This window comes from Pinus tabuliformis, chromosome J (genome assembly GCF_031772625.1).
Source record: "Pinus tabuliformis cultivar Carrire ecotype Pingquan chromosome J, CPIR1, whole genome shotgun sequence".
NCBI classification, from domain to species: domain Eukaryota; kingdom Viridiplantae; phylum Streptophyta; class Pinopsida; order Pinales; family Pinaceae; genus Pinus; species Pinus tabuliformis.
This window is the reverse complement of record NC_142295.1, coordinates 898657261-898677143: the sequence shown is the minus strand read 5'-3', so window position 1 is coordinate 898677143 and position 19883 is coordinate 898657261. Positions and strand designations below refer to the sequence as shown.

Here is a 19883-nt window from a genome sequence, read left to right as displayed (position 1 = left end):
GCTAGTGTACCTCACATTGTTTAAAGGTGGTGGAAATCATCAGGCTTCGCAGAGCTCAATTTCACACGCGATCGCGTGGTTGAAATATTTTTCTCAATCTCCTCTTCTATGTTTGAACCAAAGCTAGCTTCGTGCAGAGCCACTTTTACCAAATCTACCGCCTGCGCTATCATTTTAGACGACCTATATGACGCTCATGGATCTATAGAAGACATCAGGTTGTTCAAAGAAGCAATTAAAAGGTGGAGATTTAATATATTAAATATCTTTTGATCTAAAAATGATGAAAGTTTCTGCAATTATTGTGGCTGCTGAACTATGTATTCATGCCTATTCTTCGTCTTTGTTATAGATGGGCTCACTCTCTGTTAGACCAAATGCCAGAACACATTAAAATATGCTTCCTGGGTCTGTACAATCTGGTAAATGAAATAGTGGAAGAAGGCTGCAAGAGACAGGGGCGTTGTAAATGTGTTAGAAAACCTGCACAGATGAATCTAGTTAGTAAAGGTTGAACACACAGCTTTGCAGAGCAAAAACACTAAAAGAAAATTGAAAGAAGAAAAGAATGATTCATTAGAAAATAGGTTACAATGCTCATGATATAGCATTACTGGGTGAATATCCCAAAGTAATGCACCATAGTGGTGATCAATGAGAAGACTCCACACCTACAACAAGTTCCAGAGATAACTAGCCAGTGGCAGAGTTAAAGAAGGAGCAAATCAAAGAGTAAATCATGCAAAAGGAATCTTGCATGCAGTCCCATGCTCTAACTAAGAGTCTGCATGTAGATGTGTAGTAGTTGCATGTAGTCACATGCTCTAACTAAGAGTTCGCATGTAGGTGTGTAATAGTTCCAACACCCCCCTGAACACCACTATGGGGAAAAATAGAAAATGGGCCCTGGCAACTAAAGCCAAAGGTCACCCAAAATACAGTGCAACTTGTTCTAAAATTGAGGAAAGAGGGAAAACCTCGTGGGAAAAACCCCCCCTCAAAATTCAATGTAATCAAAAGAAAAGACAGTTGCTAAGCAACTGTGTCCTTCACTCCAAGACAATCACACAGAGAGCGAAACTTCTGCTCAGTGAATGTCTTGGTGAAGATGTCTGCAGTCTGTTCTACTGAGGGATAGAACTGCAAATCAATGACCAGATCATGTACTAAGTCTCTGATGTAGTGCATATGGATCTCTATGTGCTTCGTCCGCTGCCGCTGTACTGGATCCCTGCAAAATTGAGAGTGCTCTGGTTGTCACACCGGATGACAATGGGCTAGTGGAATTGGACGCCCAACTCAGTGAGGAAGTGCTGTAGCCACAGAGGCTGAATGGTGATGTTGACTACTCCTCTGTACTCGGCCTCAACTGAAGAGAGAGCAATAGCAACCTGCTTCTTTCTCGACCAACAGATAGGGCCAGATCCTAGACTGAGTGAATATCCGGAGGTGGACTTGTGATTAATGTTGTCTCCCGCCCAATCAGAATCTGTGAAGCCAAGGAGATTCAATGCAGTGCCTGCTGCATAGTGAATCCCGAAGGTGATGGTGCCCTACACATATCAGAGGATGCGCTTGGCAACATTCTAGTGTAGCTCATGCGGCTCCTGCATGTATCTGGAAACTGCCCCTACTGCATATGAGAGATCTGGTCTGGAGTGGGTGAGGTACAATAAGCTCCCCACTAGCTGTCGGTAGAGAGTGTTGTCAACTAATGGAGTGACACCTCCATCCTCAAGGCGGACCCCAGACAAAAAAGGAGTCAGTGCTAGCTTGCAGTCAGTCATGTGAAATCTCTCGAGGAGATCCCGTGCATACTTAGCCTGAGAGAGTTTGATGTCCGTGGCATCCTGGCTAATCTCAAGACCAAGAAAGAAGTGTAATGGACCCATGTCCGTCATCAGGAACCTATCATGCAAGGCCCTCTTGACTGTAGCAATGGCTGAAGTCGAGCTGCCAGTGATTAGGAGATCATCTACATAAAAAACTAAGATAAGAAGAGAATCATGTGTCCTAAGCATGTAAACATTTGGATCAGACTTACATCTTTCAAAGTTTTGTGATAAGAGAAAATAATCCATCTTCGCGTACCAAGTTCTCGGGGCCTGCTTAAGGCCATAGAGAGATTTCTTCAGTCTGCAGACCAAAGATGAATTCTGAATGAAACCATGTGGCTACTCCATGTAGATCTCCTCAGATAGGTCTCCGTGAAGAAAGGCATTCTTCACATCCATCTGATGTACTTCCCACCCCTGGGCAACCGCAATGGCAAGTGTAAGGCGTATGGAATCCATGTTTGTTACTGGAGCAAAGGTCTCGTCATAATCAATGCCATGCACTTGTTGGAAGCCTTTGGCTACTAGCATTTCTTTCTATCTTGTGATTTTCCCATTTGTAGCACTCTTGCTCCTGTAGACCCATTTGCATCGGACAAGTTTCCTTCCTAAAGGAAGGGGGACCAGATCGAGGAGGGAGTTATACTCCACCTCCATGGCAGACTCCCAAGATGGATGCCCAGGAGCCTCAGCATAAGACTGTTGAACAGAAGATTGAACCAAATGACAATGCCAGGATGGCGATGGTTCAGTGGCAGTGAGGACAAGAGGAGGCTCAATAAACTCTGAGCTAGTCCTCTACAGATTAGAATTATCCCCCACAAGACCATTTCTAGCAACTGGGTGGTCTTGTGCATATATCTCATGTAAGCTCCTTGTTCTCTGATTTATGACAGGGGAATATGATTCACTGCTGGAAGCCCGATCTGGACTTTGATGTGGATCATCATTTGCATGCACTAGATTTGTATCTGAAGACTCTGTCTCTGCATCTGCATGCTCTACCTCGGCATCTGCATGCTCTGTATTTGCATCTGAGTGTACTGAGTCATCATCTCGGACATGAGGTAGATAAAAGGTGTCTGCATGCGGCGATTGAGGTGCATGCGAGAGACTTTCCTCAAATTTGACACTTCGCTCAATGATGAGCTTGTCTGTAGAGGGAATCAGGAGTCGGTATCCCTTCACACCATCAGGGTATCCAACAAAGATGCACTCAATGCTCTATGGATCAAGAGATTTCCTCTTTTCAGAGGGGATCCTGGCCCATGCTCTGGAGCTGAAAACACGGAAGTGGGTGACCTCCGGTTTAGTGCTGCTCCAAGCCTCAAAGGGGGTCTGATCCTTGACAGACCTATGAGAGATCTGTTATGGATGTATTTAGCACAATTAAGTGCTTCGGCCCATAGCTTATGAGGCAATGACTTAACATGCAGCATGCAGGAAGCCATCTCTTTGAGAGATCGGTTCTTTCTCTCAGCAACTCCGTTCTGCTGCGGAGTGTATGGAATTGTGTACTGCAACTGTATGCCGGACTAAAGGCAAAGGTTCTGAAGTGCTTTGTTAACATATTCCCCCCCATTGTCTCTATGGAGGGCTTTGATCTTTCTCTCTAACTGTGTCTCAACTAGTGCTTTGAAATCTTCAAAGTGCGCAAAAAATTTAGATTTGGCCCTGAGAAGATACACCCAAGTATACTGTGAGAAATCATCAATAAATGTAAGCACATACCTTGCTTTATTGATGGAAGGATGAGGAAAAGGCCCCATGAGATCACTATGGATCAGATCTAGAGGAGAGGATGCTCTGTGAGTCTTGCCGGTGTCAAACTTTTCTCTGGGATGTTTGCCAAGGACACACCCTTCACAAACTCCTTTGGAGAAACTGATATTTGGCAAGCATTCCACCATCTCATTCTTGCTTAGCTGCTGCATATACTTGTAATTTAGGTGACCAAACCTCTCGTGCCAAAGCCTACTATTATCATCAACATGTGTAAGCAATAAGGAGGATTCAGATTCAATAAATTCAGAAAATGTATACAGTCTGGCTCCATTGTTTACCTCACTAGTTGCAATTTTGGAGCTGTTATGTAGATCATATATGTTAACTGCATCTAGAGTGAATTCCACTCTCTTTCTTGTGCCGGAATGAGTGATCTGATAAACTGAAAGCAGGTTTACCGAAAGTTTTGGAACATGAAGCACATCTTCAAAGCTTCCGTGTAAAAGTTACACTCTACCTTTTCCGGTGACCTCAATAGGTGAGTTATCTTCCATGAGGATGGGAGGTCCTTTGCATGCATCCAAAGAGGAATAGACTTCCTTTGTAGCAGCCATATGATGTGATGCACCAGAATCTATAATCCATGCATCAGGAGAAGAATTAATTGCAACTAAAGCATGAAAATTGTTACCTTTCCCGTGTGGTGGATCCTCAGTTTTCTTCTTGGCGCCCTGAGGGATATGGTCCCCAAGGTTGTGCTTCTAAAGGATTTTTGCCATTTGGTCAATTTGTTTCTTCATGCAAGAGGATTCTGGATGCAATTCTCTTTGATAGTAGGTGCATCTATTTCCTTTCTTCCCTTTCTCATTTCTCGATCTAGAGGAGTCATTGAAGAGCTTGGTGTACCCTTCCTTCTTTGGATGGGAATGTGCTTTTCCCTTGTCTTTTTGCTGCTGATTTTTCTGATTTGAATTAGATTTGTGATTTTTATTGTGGTTGCCATCATGCACAACAAGTGCATGCACTTTTGGAGGTTTGATTTTCCCCATGCCAATGAGTTTATCTTGCTCAAAAATAAGGGACTCCATAAATTCTTTGAGAGAAGACATACTATAGGATTTCCCTGTTGCGAGCCTTACTGAATGAAATGTAGACACAAAGACGGAGTATTCTGGTCCGAGCTTTGACATAATAGAGAGAACTTGGCGACTCTCCTCCTTGGATTTGTCAATTCCACAACCCTTGAATTGCAGCAATAGATCATTATATTTGGTGAAGAAGTCTTGAATTCTGTCATAGTTCCGTGGATCCAATGACAACAGCTCCACATCGAGCAGATGTCCTTTCATCTCATCTTGTTTCCCGTAGAGATCTTCAACCTTTTTCCAAATCTCATTGGGAGTATTGCAGGCAGATAGATGAAACTGCAACTCTGGAGAGATGCACATGCATATGGATCTGTGGGCCTCATCCATACGGTTGAGGTACTTGGATTTCTCTATGGTTGAAGTGGGTTCTACTTCTGTAGCCATTGTAATCCTGTACAAGCCTTTATGACGAAGGTATCGAGCCATTTGGTCCTTCCATTCATGATAGTTGTACGGTGTTAGGATCAATGCTTTGGGAAACTCCATTTTTCTGTTAATCTTTGATCTCCAAGCTGTAATACCTGCAAAATAAAGTACTGGTGCGCCTTTTATCTAGCAACCTGTGGGTAAATGTCTTAGAAAACCTGCACAGATGAATCTAGCTAGTAAAGGTTGAACACACAGCTTTGCAGAGCAAAAACACTAAAAGAAAATCGAAAGAAGAAAAGAATGATTCATTAGAAAATAGGTTACAATGCTCATGATATAGGCTTACTGGGTGAAGATCCCAAGGTAATGCACCATAGTGGTGATCAATGAGAAGACTCAACACCTACAACAAGTTCCGGAGATAACTAGCCAGTTGCGGAGTTAAAGAAGGAGCAAATCAAGGAGTAAATCATGCAAAAAGAATCTTGCACACAGTCCCATGCTCTAACTAAGAGTCCGCATGTAGATGTGTAGTAGTTGCATGTAGTCGCATGCTCTAACTAAGAGTCCGCATGTAGGTGTGTAGTAATTCCAACAGACGTGACGTCCTAGGCTACACTCAGCGCTTAGTAGGTACTATGTTTATAATTTTGATGTTACACAAGTTTTTTATTTTCTGCAAAGATACAATTAAATACTGATTATGGATTTATGGGTCATATAATATATGGCAGTGGGAGATCTAGCTTGAAGCATACACGAAAGAAGCAGAATGGTGTGAAGCTGAATATGTGCCATCCTTCGATGAATACATAGAGACCGCTAATGTGTCAATAGCACTGGCAACTGTCGTTCTGATTGGTGTTCTTTTCACTGGAGAGGTTCTTACAAACCACATACTCTCCCAAGTTGGTTATCGATCCAAATTGGTATATCTCATGTGCTTGACAGGGCGTTTGGTAAACGATACCAAAAGTTACCAGGCAGACTACTTAATCTCTTCTAATCCAATGTAGGGTCTCTGTCCCTAGGCGCTTGTAATTTATTTGAACGGTTGCTAATTATGTGCAGGCGGAGAGAGGTCGAGGAGAGGTGGCTTCTGCCATACAATGTTCATGAAAGACCATCCCGAATTTTCAGAGGAAGAAGCTCTCGAACATATTTATAGTCTCATGGAAAACGCCCTCGCAGATTTGAAATGTGAATTCCTGAACACAAAAGACGTGCCGGACAATTGTAGGAGAATGGTTTTTGACAGTGCGAGATCAATGTAGTTGTTTTACGTGGAAGAGGACGGTTTAACACTTTCACAAAATACGGAAATTAAAGAACATGTCAAAAAGATCTTGTTCGAACCAGTTGCGTAGGATAAATTATTCGAATTAGTCTCATGCGCTTGTTGATCAGCGGCTGTTATAACAAAATACGGAAATTAATTAAATTATCCTGTTCGAACCAGTTGTGTAGGATAAATTATTCCAATCAAGGTGCGTGATGTTCTGTTCACGGTGTAGTAACGCATGCGCTTGCTGATCAGCGGCTGTTATAGCAAATTTCTTTTCTTTTTTTTCTCTTTCTCAAGCCGGCGATGAAATTCATGGTTGCCAACGTGTTTTTGTTTTCCCCATTCGTTAAGGCAAATTAAATTTCATTTTATGTTAAAGACAAATTGTTTATCAATCATTGCCGAAGATCAAAATGAGAATTGTTATGGAAAAAGGTTATTTATAAATAATTAGGTGACCAATCATTTTAATGATTGCAATCTAGAGCTGACCATTGATATACAGATTTTAAAAGCAAAAATTAATATAGAGAACCAGATTCATTTTACAAAATCCCTATCAAAATCCCTATATTATGGATGTAGCAGTCTATTTGCTTTATGTCTAATGCTATAGGTAAATGGAAAAGTAACCGGTTGAAAGATCAAAAAGTTTATTAGGGGTATATATTAGCACAACTATAATTATATTGGTAAATATTTATTAATATGGTTGATATATGTGGATAGAGATATGTGAAGCATATATACAATCACATTTTTTAATATAGTTGATATAAGTTGATAAACATATATAAACTACATTAATAATTATTATGTATATTTTCTTAAAAATCAACTATTTATGAATATTAATAACTATATAAATAATAAATATTAATAACTATATAAATAATAATGACTATATTATTATATATTTATATATTTATAATTATTATATTAATATTATTATAATAATAATAATAATAATAGTAATATTAATTAATAATAAAAATAACCAATAATAATATTATTATTATAATATTAATATTAATATTAATTGATAATAATATTAGTAATACTAATTAACAATAATACTCTTAATAACAATAATTATTTTGGTAAATGTGGTTGATATACTCATAAGGTTTCATTTCTATCTATGACAGAACAATCGATAAATATATAATAAAAATAATAATAATTTATTACTCATTTTTTTATTAAATGAAATAAATAGTTACTTATTTTATTAAAAAATAAATAAATTTTACTATTTTTTTTTAGAAAAAATAAAAATATTTTATTTTATTTTATTTTATAACAAGGCCGCATTATTGAATTTTGAAATGTGAAAAAAAATGTTGTTCATTACTTAGAAATTTACCACACATCAATCATGTTTATAATAGCTAAAAAATAGCCAACAATAACAAGAAGATAATTGTGTGAGGTGGATAAGATTACTACTTAAACTTAAAAGTCTCAATGTTATCTTGGATTGGAATTTTGTCAACTAAAACTGCAAACAAAAAAATATATATACTACCTCTCATCAATTTATATTTTATACAATATTACAATTGCACAAATACATCATATGCTAGATAGTTTTTTGAAAAGTGACATAAAAAAAATACGCCAGATGCATTCTATTCCATTAATTCTCCTTTTAGAGGCAAACACAATCACAGGAAGATTGCTCTACCAATACTTGTCCACGAGTGCATGATGGCCGGATTCGTCTGTCAGTCGTCCCTTTTTTGTTGGTGACTTCAACTACCCACCAGATACATTACGAACAAGCAAAATCATTACAAGCTTGTTACAGTTTAGTCTATTAGTTACTTATGTGAAAAAAGTTGGAAATTGTAAGAACCTGATTCCTATTATTAGAGCCTCAATCTATTATACACTAAAAGATCAATTTTCCTGCTGATTTAAAAGTAATAAAATGAGCTTACTAACCTTCTTACATAACTTTAAACATTTAACATCTTATCATTTTATCATAAGCAACATAACTTAAGGTGAGCATTCTATTGATATCAACTTAACAAGAGTAGTCCATGGAAAAATACCTGTTCCGGTGGTTGATGATGATACCTTTGTCTTATAGCTCCAGCTGAACGCTCCTTCTGACTGACCCAACCGGATTTACCTCCCAGCCAACTAGGAAACAAATTCCTAGCCCAAGAAACCTCCACAGGTTCCCTAGCCCTCCGTGCCGAAGTCCAACCAGATATAGTGTGTCCTCAAGAAGAATGTGCAAAACTAGATAATGATACTTTCCTCCTCTCAAACCCAAGAAACCTCCACAGGTTTCCAAGGTCTCCCAAAATCATAACAAGGCCAAACAATCACAACCAACCCCCACAATCCTAATCAAGACCCCCAACTCCTCCCTTTCTTCCTTCCCCCTTCCCTTTTTATACCCTCTTTCCTCAACCACCTCTCATTAATGTCATTAACTTCTCATCCATCCTTAGTTGACTTCTCTTCTCCCAAGTAAGCTAGGAGTACATTTGGAATTGTGACATGAATATAAAATTGAGAATTTAATGGGAAATGATCATGTCTTCTCCCAAGTAAATCTGAAAAGTACATTTGGGAATGTGAAGTGTAATTACATAGAGAGGACCATGTCTTCTCCTTAGTAAATGTGAGGGTACATTGGGGAATGTGAAATGAATAAATATATATTGATGATAAGATGGAGAGGACTATGTCTTCTCCCAAGTAAATGTGAGGGTACATTGGGGAATGTGAAATGTACTTACATGGAGAGGACCATGTCTTCTCCTTAGTAAATGTGAGGGTACATTGGAGAATGTGAAATGAATAAATATATATTGATGATAAGATGGAGAGGACTATGTCTTCTCCCAAGTAAATGTGAGGGTACATTGGGGAATGTGAAATGAATACATATATTTTGAAATAATGGAAGGAGACCATATCCTACATAATATTCAATTTGAGAAGGTAAGTGGGGAATTTGAATAAATGGAAATCATAAATTTATATTAGACCAATATTTCTCAATATTTTCAGATAATGTAAATATTAACAAAATTTGTAGGATAAGATTTAAGTGGGGCATTACATACACCCCTCCTTCAGAAAACTTCGTCCCGAAGTTAGAATGAAAAGATACAATGAGTTTGAAAGCATAGCAAACCAGAGAGAGTTATAGCATTAAAATTCGATAAGTCAGACAATGACATTACTTCCCATCAAGAATCTCCAACTGATCTATATCTTCCTATCCACCCTGGCCTACTTCCGTTCCCACCCTATCCATCCTCTGCTGCTCTATCAGTGGCAACGGCCATACTAACCACTGATAAAACCGACATGGTGGAAGCGTCGAATACCTCGACCGAACTTTCCCCAGCAGGCATCTGGCAATCGTCATCACACGTCTAGGGGGAGCGTTCAGCTGTCCTCCCCACGATTCCAGGTTTCGGAGGATACACGGTGGGAAACACCTCCACCCCTCCTTCAGAGCACGGACCACACTACAGAGCTGGTTGGACTTGTCATCGAATAATCCAGTCAGGTCGTCTTGCCACCTGTCATTTGCATTTTTATTTTTTTTTCCTCGTGTCATAAGAGTGCATATCAAGTAGATACCAATGAAGTAAAATAATGTACATCATACCTTCCTCATGAGAGGTCTCATCCTTCCCTCTTGGCTATCACATAGTTCTTTTGCCCTGCGGGTTAGCCTCTCATTCGTGCATTTATATAACAACAAGACATATAATCATCACATTACTAAGTCTAGTATCCATGTGTCAATCCAAGAATTCTCGCTAAGTCATTCATTTAAATAAATCATATCCACTTGAGCTATATATGAACCAAAGTAATTCTGAATAGTTACGCACTAGATAGTCCATCACTAAGTGAGTCATACATGTAGTCCATACATCAACCATTTCTATCATTAATATCAAATCTATCAACTGATTCCCCTACTTCTCTTCTGCATATAAAGATGAAGCAGCATTGTAAGCTTATAAACTATATATCAAAATAGCATATTCATGGTAGATGAGTGAAAGGAAAGAGAAGCTGCAACCCAGTTGTTGTGTAGGCATGTACAAGTCATTTATAATAATAATCCTCTGAGATGCTGCTGTGAAGAAGCTCTAGGATTGCAAGACTGAAGTGATAGTTGTGCTGTCATTCAAGTGTTTGTTGAAATCGATCAGTCTCAGATCATTTCTTCGCTGTTCAAAATTCTCCTTCGAATTTGCTTTTGTGGACTTCTTTGCAACTTGCTCCTCTAACTTGCAAAATTCCAAATCTATTTCTCCTTTTCCAATGAATTCTCTTGTGAAATGGTATCTGATGGCTGTGTTTGCTGCATCTATGAAACACTTGATTATTACAAAATATTATTCTTCCCTTTTGTTGTTCATGAAATCTTATATTATCTTTCTTAATTATATAGCTTGACAAGCTGTTATGTTTGTTGCCACATGCTCCACATCTTTTGTGGAAAATGACGCAATGGCTTGTTTCTTTGAAACCCGTGAGATGCTTCCTGACCCAAATTTGGAACACAATAAATATGCTCTTTCCATCACCTATGTTTTCTCTCCAATCACAATAAATGTATCCAATTAACTCAAAGTTATGTACTACAATATACAAGATTCTTCCATGGTTTTTGGTGCCATTCACCTACCTTAAAAATATCTTTCTTGCTTGAAAGTGTGCTTACATTGGAGTCTCCATAGCCGTAGAGATTAGACTGACTGCATACATGTTATCAATTCTTGTTGTTGTCACATACATAAGACTTCAAACCAAACTTCTATAAAATGTTGGATCTATATTGCTACTGCAATTATCTTTGCTTAGCTTCAGATCTCTTGTCGCTGTTGTTGGCGTTAGCTTGCTATTCAACTTCCTAAATCTTTTCAAGATAACCCCTGCATACTTGGTTCGAGATATAAAGATACTTTCATTTGTTTGTTTGACTTTAATACCAAAAAAATATCTCAATAAGCCCATTTTTGTTATTACAAATTCTTTCTCGACTGCTAATCTAGATTCTTCTATGGATAGATTATTTCCTGTAAAAATAAAATCATCTATATACAAGCAAATAATTATAATTTCACCTTCATTGCTAACTTTGATGTAAATTGTTTGGCTTCCTACTACTTTTACTAAAACCATTGCTCAATAGTTACGAGTCAATGCAGCTATACCAAGCATTTGGCAACTGCTTGAACCCACACAATGCTTTTCTTAACTTATACGTCATTGGGAAAAGTTGATTTTACATCCATCTGATGGACTTATCATTTGTATTGAGCTACTATTGCCATGACAACTATAAAGGTTTCCATTCTTTGTACAAGAGCAAAGGTTTGATTATATTCTCTTCCATATTGTCGTTTGTACCCTTGACTACAAGTTGTGCTTTGTGCCTTTCAATTATGCATTATACATCATTCCTGGGTTTATAAACTCACCTCACACTAATAACTCCTTTTTCTGCTAGAAGATTTACTATCTCTCACGTCTCATTTTTCTCAATTGTTTGGATTTCTTCATCCATGTCATCACACCATTTTCTTTCTTTTACTACATTCTCAAAATAAATAGAATCAGATTAAAAAAAAATATAGCAAAACTCACAAAGTCATTATCATCATCTTCACACTTGGATATCTCATATATTTCTTACAAGTAGAAAAGAGTCTTCATCTTGATGCACCAGATACCATTTTCCCATCAAGCTATGGTACACTACTAGCCATCTCAAAACTACAAAATAAACACCAAAAAGCCTCCAAATCTTCTTCTCCATTCATACCTTTTACTTCTTTTTTGCATATAACGATGAATAATCTTCTTCTCTATTCATACCTTTTACTTCTCTTTTACATATATAGATAAAACAGCTCTGCAAGTTTAGAAACTAACTTCCACAATTCTAATTTAATTGTCAATAAAGTTTCAGGATCCATAGTTTGAGTAAATGAAAAATGTTACGCCGGTAATATATGATAAAAAGAAAGAATATATTCATAAACCCAGCACTTCAATTATCATCGAAATTTAAAAAAAAGAACTAGGAGAAATAAAACACAACCATCTAAAATTTCCTAAATAATGGATCAGTATATAAATCATGGTTGAGGCCACCATAAGTTGTTAGATTCGAAGGCTGATATCGATACTCGAATTGGTCGTTGAGACATGCGAGGCCCAGGGAATCTCAATCACCAGACTATCAATTTCCCATTCCAGTTATATATCGATATATTGATTTTCCGATCCATTACCATTACCAACCCACTGCTATTAACTACTACTGAATCCAATAATGGAATGCTGCATTTTGCCAAACGGTTCTTTTTTTTTTACATCACACCCTACTTCTGCTTCATTCAACTTCCATATGCGAACAGAGTCATGGCCCTTGTGCTCCACTAGCACCACTTGCCCATTGTAATCCCCTAAATTTTCAGGACTAATCCTTTTGCATCTCTATGGCAACGGGATTTCTGTCCACAGCCCGTCGGCAATATTGAAGGCTACCATGAGATTAGGGATGGGATTCGGGGGATTGGGAGGCAGAGACACCCAGTAAAACTTGCCATTACAGAAGATACCCTTTCCAGTAGGCCGAATATGGTCCGGGACCATCGTGGAAACTTGAGTCCAGGCGTTGGATTCTGAATCATAAATACACATCACAATTCTTCTCCTGCTACTAGAATATCTGCCCAGCAGGAGAGTGCAATGCCTTGTGGAACAATCGAAAGCCAATCCATTGAAAATGAAAGCAGGTATTGGAGGACGAGGCAGCTGTACCCAATTCCTGGTACTGGGAATGCCTATGGAAAGATCCAACATATCCCCTTTTCTATGACAACAGAAGATGCCCTTGCAAGTATTCACAACGACGTGATTGAGCAAAGGAACTTTGTACATGTCTGAACTGCGTTCTTCTATAACCCAAGAATCCACGTCATCTTTTGGATTCCAATGGATCTGAATAAAAAACCCAGGGGTGGAGTACAGCGACCAAATTGGAACAAGTCCTTCGAAGGCATCACGGGAAGACAGTAGATGTTTCCACTGTTTGCACACAGTCCTCATTTTGCCAAGAACCCTAATGGGCAGCCTCGCTAAAATCATATGCAACAACTCTTTTGGGATCCTTTGCCATATTTCAGCTTCCATTGCTACAATATTTCTATTTCACAGAAAATATAAGAAATATTTTTCTTCCTGTTGAGGCTGCAACTCTTCCTGGAAACCTCCCAGCACTTTTGCGCAGTCCGCTCTATTTTTCAAGATCCAGAATTACCTCAACAACATACACAAAGATCATGGCATTCCAAAACACCACGCTACATATTCATAAGAGCAACCTTTACAAAAGCATCTGACTGAAATCCTTTCCTAGTTACATAACTATGAATCAATTTACCTTCTTCTAGAGTTTCTAAATGATCACAAGCTTAGAGCACACCTACCACTGTAACTGAGTCCAGAATCACACCCACCAGCTACAGCTGATGAAAGAATGCGAATACCTCCTTATATGATCTATGATTTCTCAGTGCATAACCGAGAAGCATTGTAGAGCATTAAACCACACTCAATTTAGATGTTTTCTCAACATTTGGCATGAACCTCGACAGATCCAAATTTAGGATAGAAGTGATTTCATCCACCACAAAACGTTGGAATTGAACCCATTTATGCCTATATGATAATGAACTTCTTGCCCTATTGCAAAGTTGATATGTCACTACAATCCTAGTACCAATGGGAACGTAAAGTCAATTGGAAATATGCCTTCATTTTACATTTGGTACTACAGTGTAGGTGTTTGCCCGCTCAGCTGGTTTGTGGCAAACTCTCATAATTACATTCCATGGGTTAATATTTTTCCTAGAATTTTATCATAAAATAGTCGGTCATCTCCTGGACTGCCATACTTGGCATACATGCTTACGATGTTGTTATCTCAAAATGGATTTGTTAAAGGCCACTTATAACTATTTGGGTATGATGTTTTTAGCTCTCTCAGGGCGCACGGATATCAGCACAGGCTTGCAATAGAGCAGCATCAGGGTCAATTAGTAAACCTCGATAGCTCTTGCCATACAAAATATCCATATCCTCCTTCAATGAACGATCGTTGCATTTGTCATGGAGGTTGTTGTTATTGTTTCATTGTGGTTTGGGGAGAAAGGATGAGAAAGTTAAAAGTGGTGATATGCATGATACGTATGTAAGCGTTCCAGTAATCTCTTAGTTCAAAATCAGCATAACGTAGGGAACATTGTGTAGATGTTGTCATTGTTAACTATAAGTATCCATTGAGATTGTGAAATCCTTCAATGAAAATTTGTTATTGGGTAGAATCATACTTGAGGAACTTAAAAACACACATGATTCAAATTGCAATGAAATAAACCCAAAATTTTGATATTCCTGAAAGAACCTTAACTATGATGGTTCTGTAATTGACAGTTTACAATTGAGTATTAAACCAACCAGTGTGCAAGCATTCGAGTGGTCCACTGAATTGAACCTAGAAAGTCTGATCCTACTTTGATAACATGATATAGTGAACTAATCTCCTCAACCCCATCCTTTGAATACTATAATGCCAACCAGTGCCTTCTACATATATGGCAGGTTTGAATCTCCTCAAATAATATTAATGTTCCTATCCATAATTATCCAAATTGGCCAATATGCCAACTAATCTACCCTTAGTCATTCCTAAAACTAATGGTAAACCTAAAGAAGATCCCTCCAACCACATTATATCTATAGGGGAGATATATTAACTGTTGGTTGTAGTTCTTCATGTTATACTTTAAGGGCATGATTATTGTTCGATCACTCACAATCTCAACTACATGCGTACTTAAGGCGCTATTATGGATGAAATTAAGTTGATACCAATACAACTAGAAATTGGTACCCATGAAATATTAATTGAACCAACAAGGTCAAGGATGGCTTAGACAAAAGAAAAGGTTCACTCTTGGAATTCTTCATTCGTAAACACTGTTAGTTGTTCACTTACCAAGCTTGTAAAATGTAAAATAAATGTGAATACAAAGGTCTTATGTTCAAATCCCCTATTGTTTACCTGTGAACACCTGCTGGGGGTGGCCCTGTTCACCCAGCAGTTATAATGGTCGCTGTTATAGTGGTAGTAGTAGGGTAGGAATAAACCCCATATCACACAAGTATGAGACCGGTCCCGTTGCTGATTCATCTAATATTGCTGGTCAAGAATGGAAGTCAAATTGGAATTTCCATCTTTTTATTTGACAATGTTATGACCGTCACTACCCACAAAAGAAATATAGCAAGACACAGGTAAAGATATTAGCGTGTCCCTGGTGATATGATAACCATAGCAAGATAGGAAACAGTTTGAAACAACTTATGTTTCTAGCCAGATGTAAATATTGGATATACAACTATACTATATAGACATACCGACAATTAAGCTAGTGTTCTCGTTTTTTTTTTTTTTTTTTTTCTGGGGAGGGTCATCCCTTCTGCATCTAACCCTACAGGTAAAATTTGATCCAGAAGATCATTTGGGAGGCACCATGCAAGAAGAAAAGGACAACTTCTTATTAATATTTATTGGACCCATGCTAAGTAAGGATCCAACGACATTAGGAATCGAGACAAAGGAAGGCACCAATGATTTGTCACGGAGTCAAACATGCATCAGAAATTATTGCAATGCAATCAAATTTGCATAGTGACTAGAGTTATATTTAACAATAGGCATGATTGAAGAGGATCTCATTCCACTATCACTAGGATAGTTATTGATAGCAGGAATAAAATTCATTGCCATGAAAATTTCCCCATCAAAGAAACAGAAATGACAAAGCACGCATGAGAGTCTTGCTTTAATTCAACTCAGCATATCAGTAGTAAACAAATAGTATCCAATCTTTAGCTTGGATTTAAGATATGCATTGATTCCAGTTGACTTTTAGTGATATGGCTGATCAGAAACAACAATTCATGCCACTGTAAAGAATATCAGAACTGTGAATTGTGAAGAGATTTAACCGTGCTACTAAATGACAGGTCAGTGTCAGCCCTCAATAGCAAGCATTAAACCAGCTGGGAGAATGGATGAGAGCATTATTTAACATCAACAGTCTTTGGGACCACTTTATCAGAAGGTCGACTTCAAGGCAATTTTACGGTTTATATTCATTCTACATGATATTTTTTTACCAAAATCAATAACAGGTCACTGTCTTACATTGTAATATCTCCCATTACGAATGCTACAGAAAAAGCAAAAGCAGCGGCAATCTCTCCTATTACAAAGGCAACATAAAAGAAAAAACAGTAGCTTATAAAATATGTAAAACAGGCAACAATCTTTTAACTGTGAGACATTATAGCTAGCTGGAAATAGTTGTTAAATGGCTCGCTACTTGAAATTTCGGTGTTATTAGACATTAGTTTACCGGTCTATTTTCCTTCTCTGTGTTTCAAGGCTAGTCCTTGCTTAGTTTACTAGTCCTTGCTAGCTACTGTAATGCCCCACTTGGGTGGATTTGTTTGGGGTAGCTAACTGAAGATGGCGAAGAATGGAGTTATGAGTGCTGAGATGGGAGCAAAAAAAGAAGAAGAGATCGAATTAATTTCTGGATCAACAGCACAAAAGAAATGGATCGAGACGGCTTTGCGGTTTCTACCTGTTGGATTTTGCATTTCAGCTCTTGCACTTATGCTTAAGAGCAAGCAGGGAAACGATGACGGAACTGAGCGAAGCTCCAAAACACTGGCGCGGATCATGGCGGAAATGTGATGAATCTGACGGAAAATTGCATGGGGACGGATCGAGCAGGGAAAATTCAGGATTCGATTCGAAACAGGCCATCCTTTGACGGAAACTTTGAAGGGTGACCAGCCACCTTTGACAGGAAATTTGAAAAGTCAGGGTTTGAAACAAGATGATAGAAAGAAGGTGACTGTATATTGTTTGGGATGGAATCGACCTGATTGTGCAGGAAAAGCTTAAAAATTTGATATCCCACAAATCGCCTTTGACGGGCATCTGAAGCGGTTTGGGGTTGAAAGAAAATTCAAGGGGCAGGGTTTGGCAGAAATGGCCAGTGATGATGACGAATTCCGCAGGGCGAACTGGGGGTCGAGGGCCGAATGGCATCCAGACACTGTCTCGCGATTGATTGATGGTTATGGAGAGAAGTGTGCCAACATCAAGGGTTACCTAAAACTAAAGACTGGGAAGAAATCGTAAAATATGTGAACTTACAGTGCGAGGGTTCGAAACTCCCCAAAACAATGAAGCAATGCAGGGAGAAGATTGATAGCTTGAAGCGGCGTTACAAGCTGGAGAAGCGACGGGTAGAGGTTCGCGGTTCGGATCACGTAAACTGGTCCTTTTTCGAAAAATTAGACGACATTATGAGGAACTTGAGGCGCAGCGGGAACGTATCGGAAGGGCAGTCATTCGAGGTCGCAGAGGCGTTGGACTTCGAGGGTTTTGATGGGGACAACCGGTCCGATTTGATGATCTCGAAGAGCAGCGATAAAGGTAAGGTTTGCATTGATACTTCTGATGTGTTGCTGGATGATGGAATGGATATGGACAGTAATAGGCTAACTGGCAGTCGGAGGGTGAGGGTTGAGTTGCATGACAAAGGTAAAAAACGGGCCCTTGGGGCTTCTGATCGAATATCTAAAAGAATTTGTTCTAGCCCTAGCCCTAGCCCTAGCCCCAGCCCTACCCCTAACCCAGACCCCAATACTAACCCTAACCCCGTCCGGGCCCTGGCGGATGCTCCTGTGAGTTTCTCTGAAATTTACTCCAGAATAGAGAATGTTAAAATGGAGCTGTTTGCGAAGATGAATTCAGAACTTGCAAAGCTTCACAGGAAGAAAAAGAAAAATCCGTCGTGTTCCAGCATTGATTGCGCTGATTCTGATAGATGCAGACCTTTAGAATAACATTCTGGGGGTATTTTTACTCATGCGGCTTCTTTAAACTTTTGCATTGTCGAACTTTGATGGAGAAAGGCCTCTGCTTCGTTGCTTCATGGCTTTCAAGTTCAATTCTGCGGTTACGGGCCTTGTTGCTGCTATTGCCGCCTTCTTCGTCACTACTCTCTACTTTTTCCGAAGAAGGGCCGCTTTCGTTAGGTGTGTCGTCCTCTTGAGGAGTTTGGACAGAATATTTTGGGTCATCATCTTGATGGCCCTTTCGCTTCTGCTTCATCCTGTTAGTGGTCCTGCTGCTTCTGCAACTTTACCAACGCCCTAGCAATGATTTCCGTGGTTGTGTTGTTACTATACAGCCCAAGGCGCCTTCAACAGCAGCAACCCCACCCCCCGACTGTCTCGCTTGCTTTCAATCGCAATCTAGGGCGAGGAACAGAGTATAATATCTTGTTATGTATACTAGGTATTTGCGCAAATCAAGTATCGTCGAATATCAAACCTCCATTAGATACTGAGAGTAGCTTGAAAGGTAAAAGCAAATTGTCAGGGGTAGTCTAACTCGAGAGGAACAAGAGCAACAGCCCCACCCAGTGAAGTCTCTTGTTACTTTTAATCGCAATCTACCGCCGCGGGCGACAGACAAAGTATTATAAAAACGATTTCCACACTATCTCCTAGATATTAAACCTCTAATAGATATCGAGGTGATAGGGGTTTTGATTATTTTTGGGTTTGGGTTGGGAGGTGTTCTTTTGGTGGAAATAGTGAGTGGTGTTCTTTCCAAAATGGAAATGTACGCAACGTAGAGATCTTTTCTTTCCAAAATGGAAATGTAGCATATTGATTGTTGGCATAAGAATGATTAAATCGTTGTTAAGCCAAACCTTTTAAAGTCTTTGTTTTTTTTTTTTTTTTTAGAGGTTAATGTATTGTTTTCAATCTAAAACATATATATAGATAGATATTACAAGTATTTAGGAGGATTATAAGCTTTTATAACGGAATTTGGGTTTAGTGGGATTTGGGTCCAGATTTTGAACCAAAGCTCTGATACCATGTGTAAGAACCTGATTCCTATTATTAGAGCCTCAATCTATTATACACTAAAAGATCTATTTTCTTGCTGATTTAAAAGTAATAAAATGAGCTTACTAACCTTCTTACATAACTTTAAACATTTAACATCTTATCATTTTATCATAAGCAACATAACTTAAGGTGAGCATTCCATTGATATCAACTTAACAAGAGTAGTCCATGGAAAAATACCTGTTCTGGTGGTTGATGATGATACCTTTGTCTTATAGCTCCAGCTGAACACTCCTTCTGACCGATCCAATCGGATTTACCTCCCAGCCAACTAGGAAACAAATTCCTAGCCCAGGAAACCTCCACATGTTCCCTAGCCCTCCGTGCCCAAGTCCAACCAGATATAGTGTGTCCTCAAGAAGAATGTGCAAAACTAGATAATGATACTTTCCTCCTCTCAAACCCAAGAAACCTCCACAGGTTTCCAAGGTCTCCCAAAATCATAAC

General features: G+C 38.8%; 1 protein-coding gene and 2 pseudogenes across 1 annotated transcript in view; all 3 read left to right on the top strand.

The window, feature by feature from the left end:
• Positions 1-6561, top strand: part of LOC149229579 (monofunctional isopimaradiene synthase, chloroplastic-like) — a 32557-nt pseudogene extending 25996 nt beyond the window's left edge.
• Positions 1-19883, top strand: part of LOC149229577 (monofunctional isopimaradiene synthase, chloroplastic-like) — a 98075-nt gene that overhangs the window by 37455 nt on the left and 40737 nt on the right. The gene's annotated exons all lie outside the window — the stretch shown is intronic.
• On the top strand, positions 17163-18470 carry LOC149229578 (uncharacterized; annotated as a pseudogene).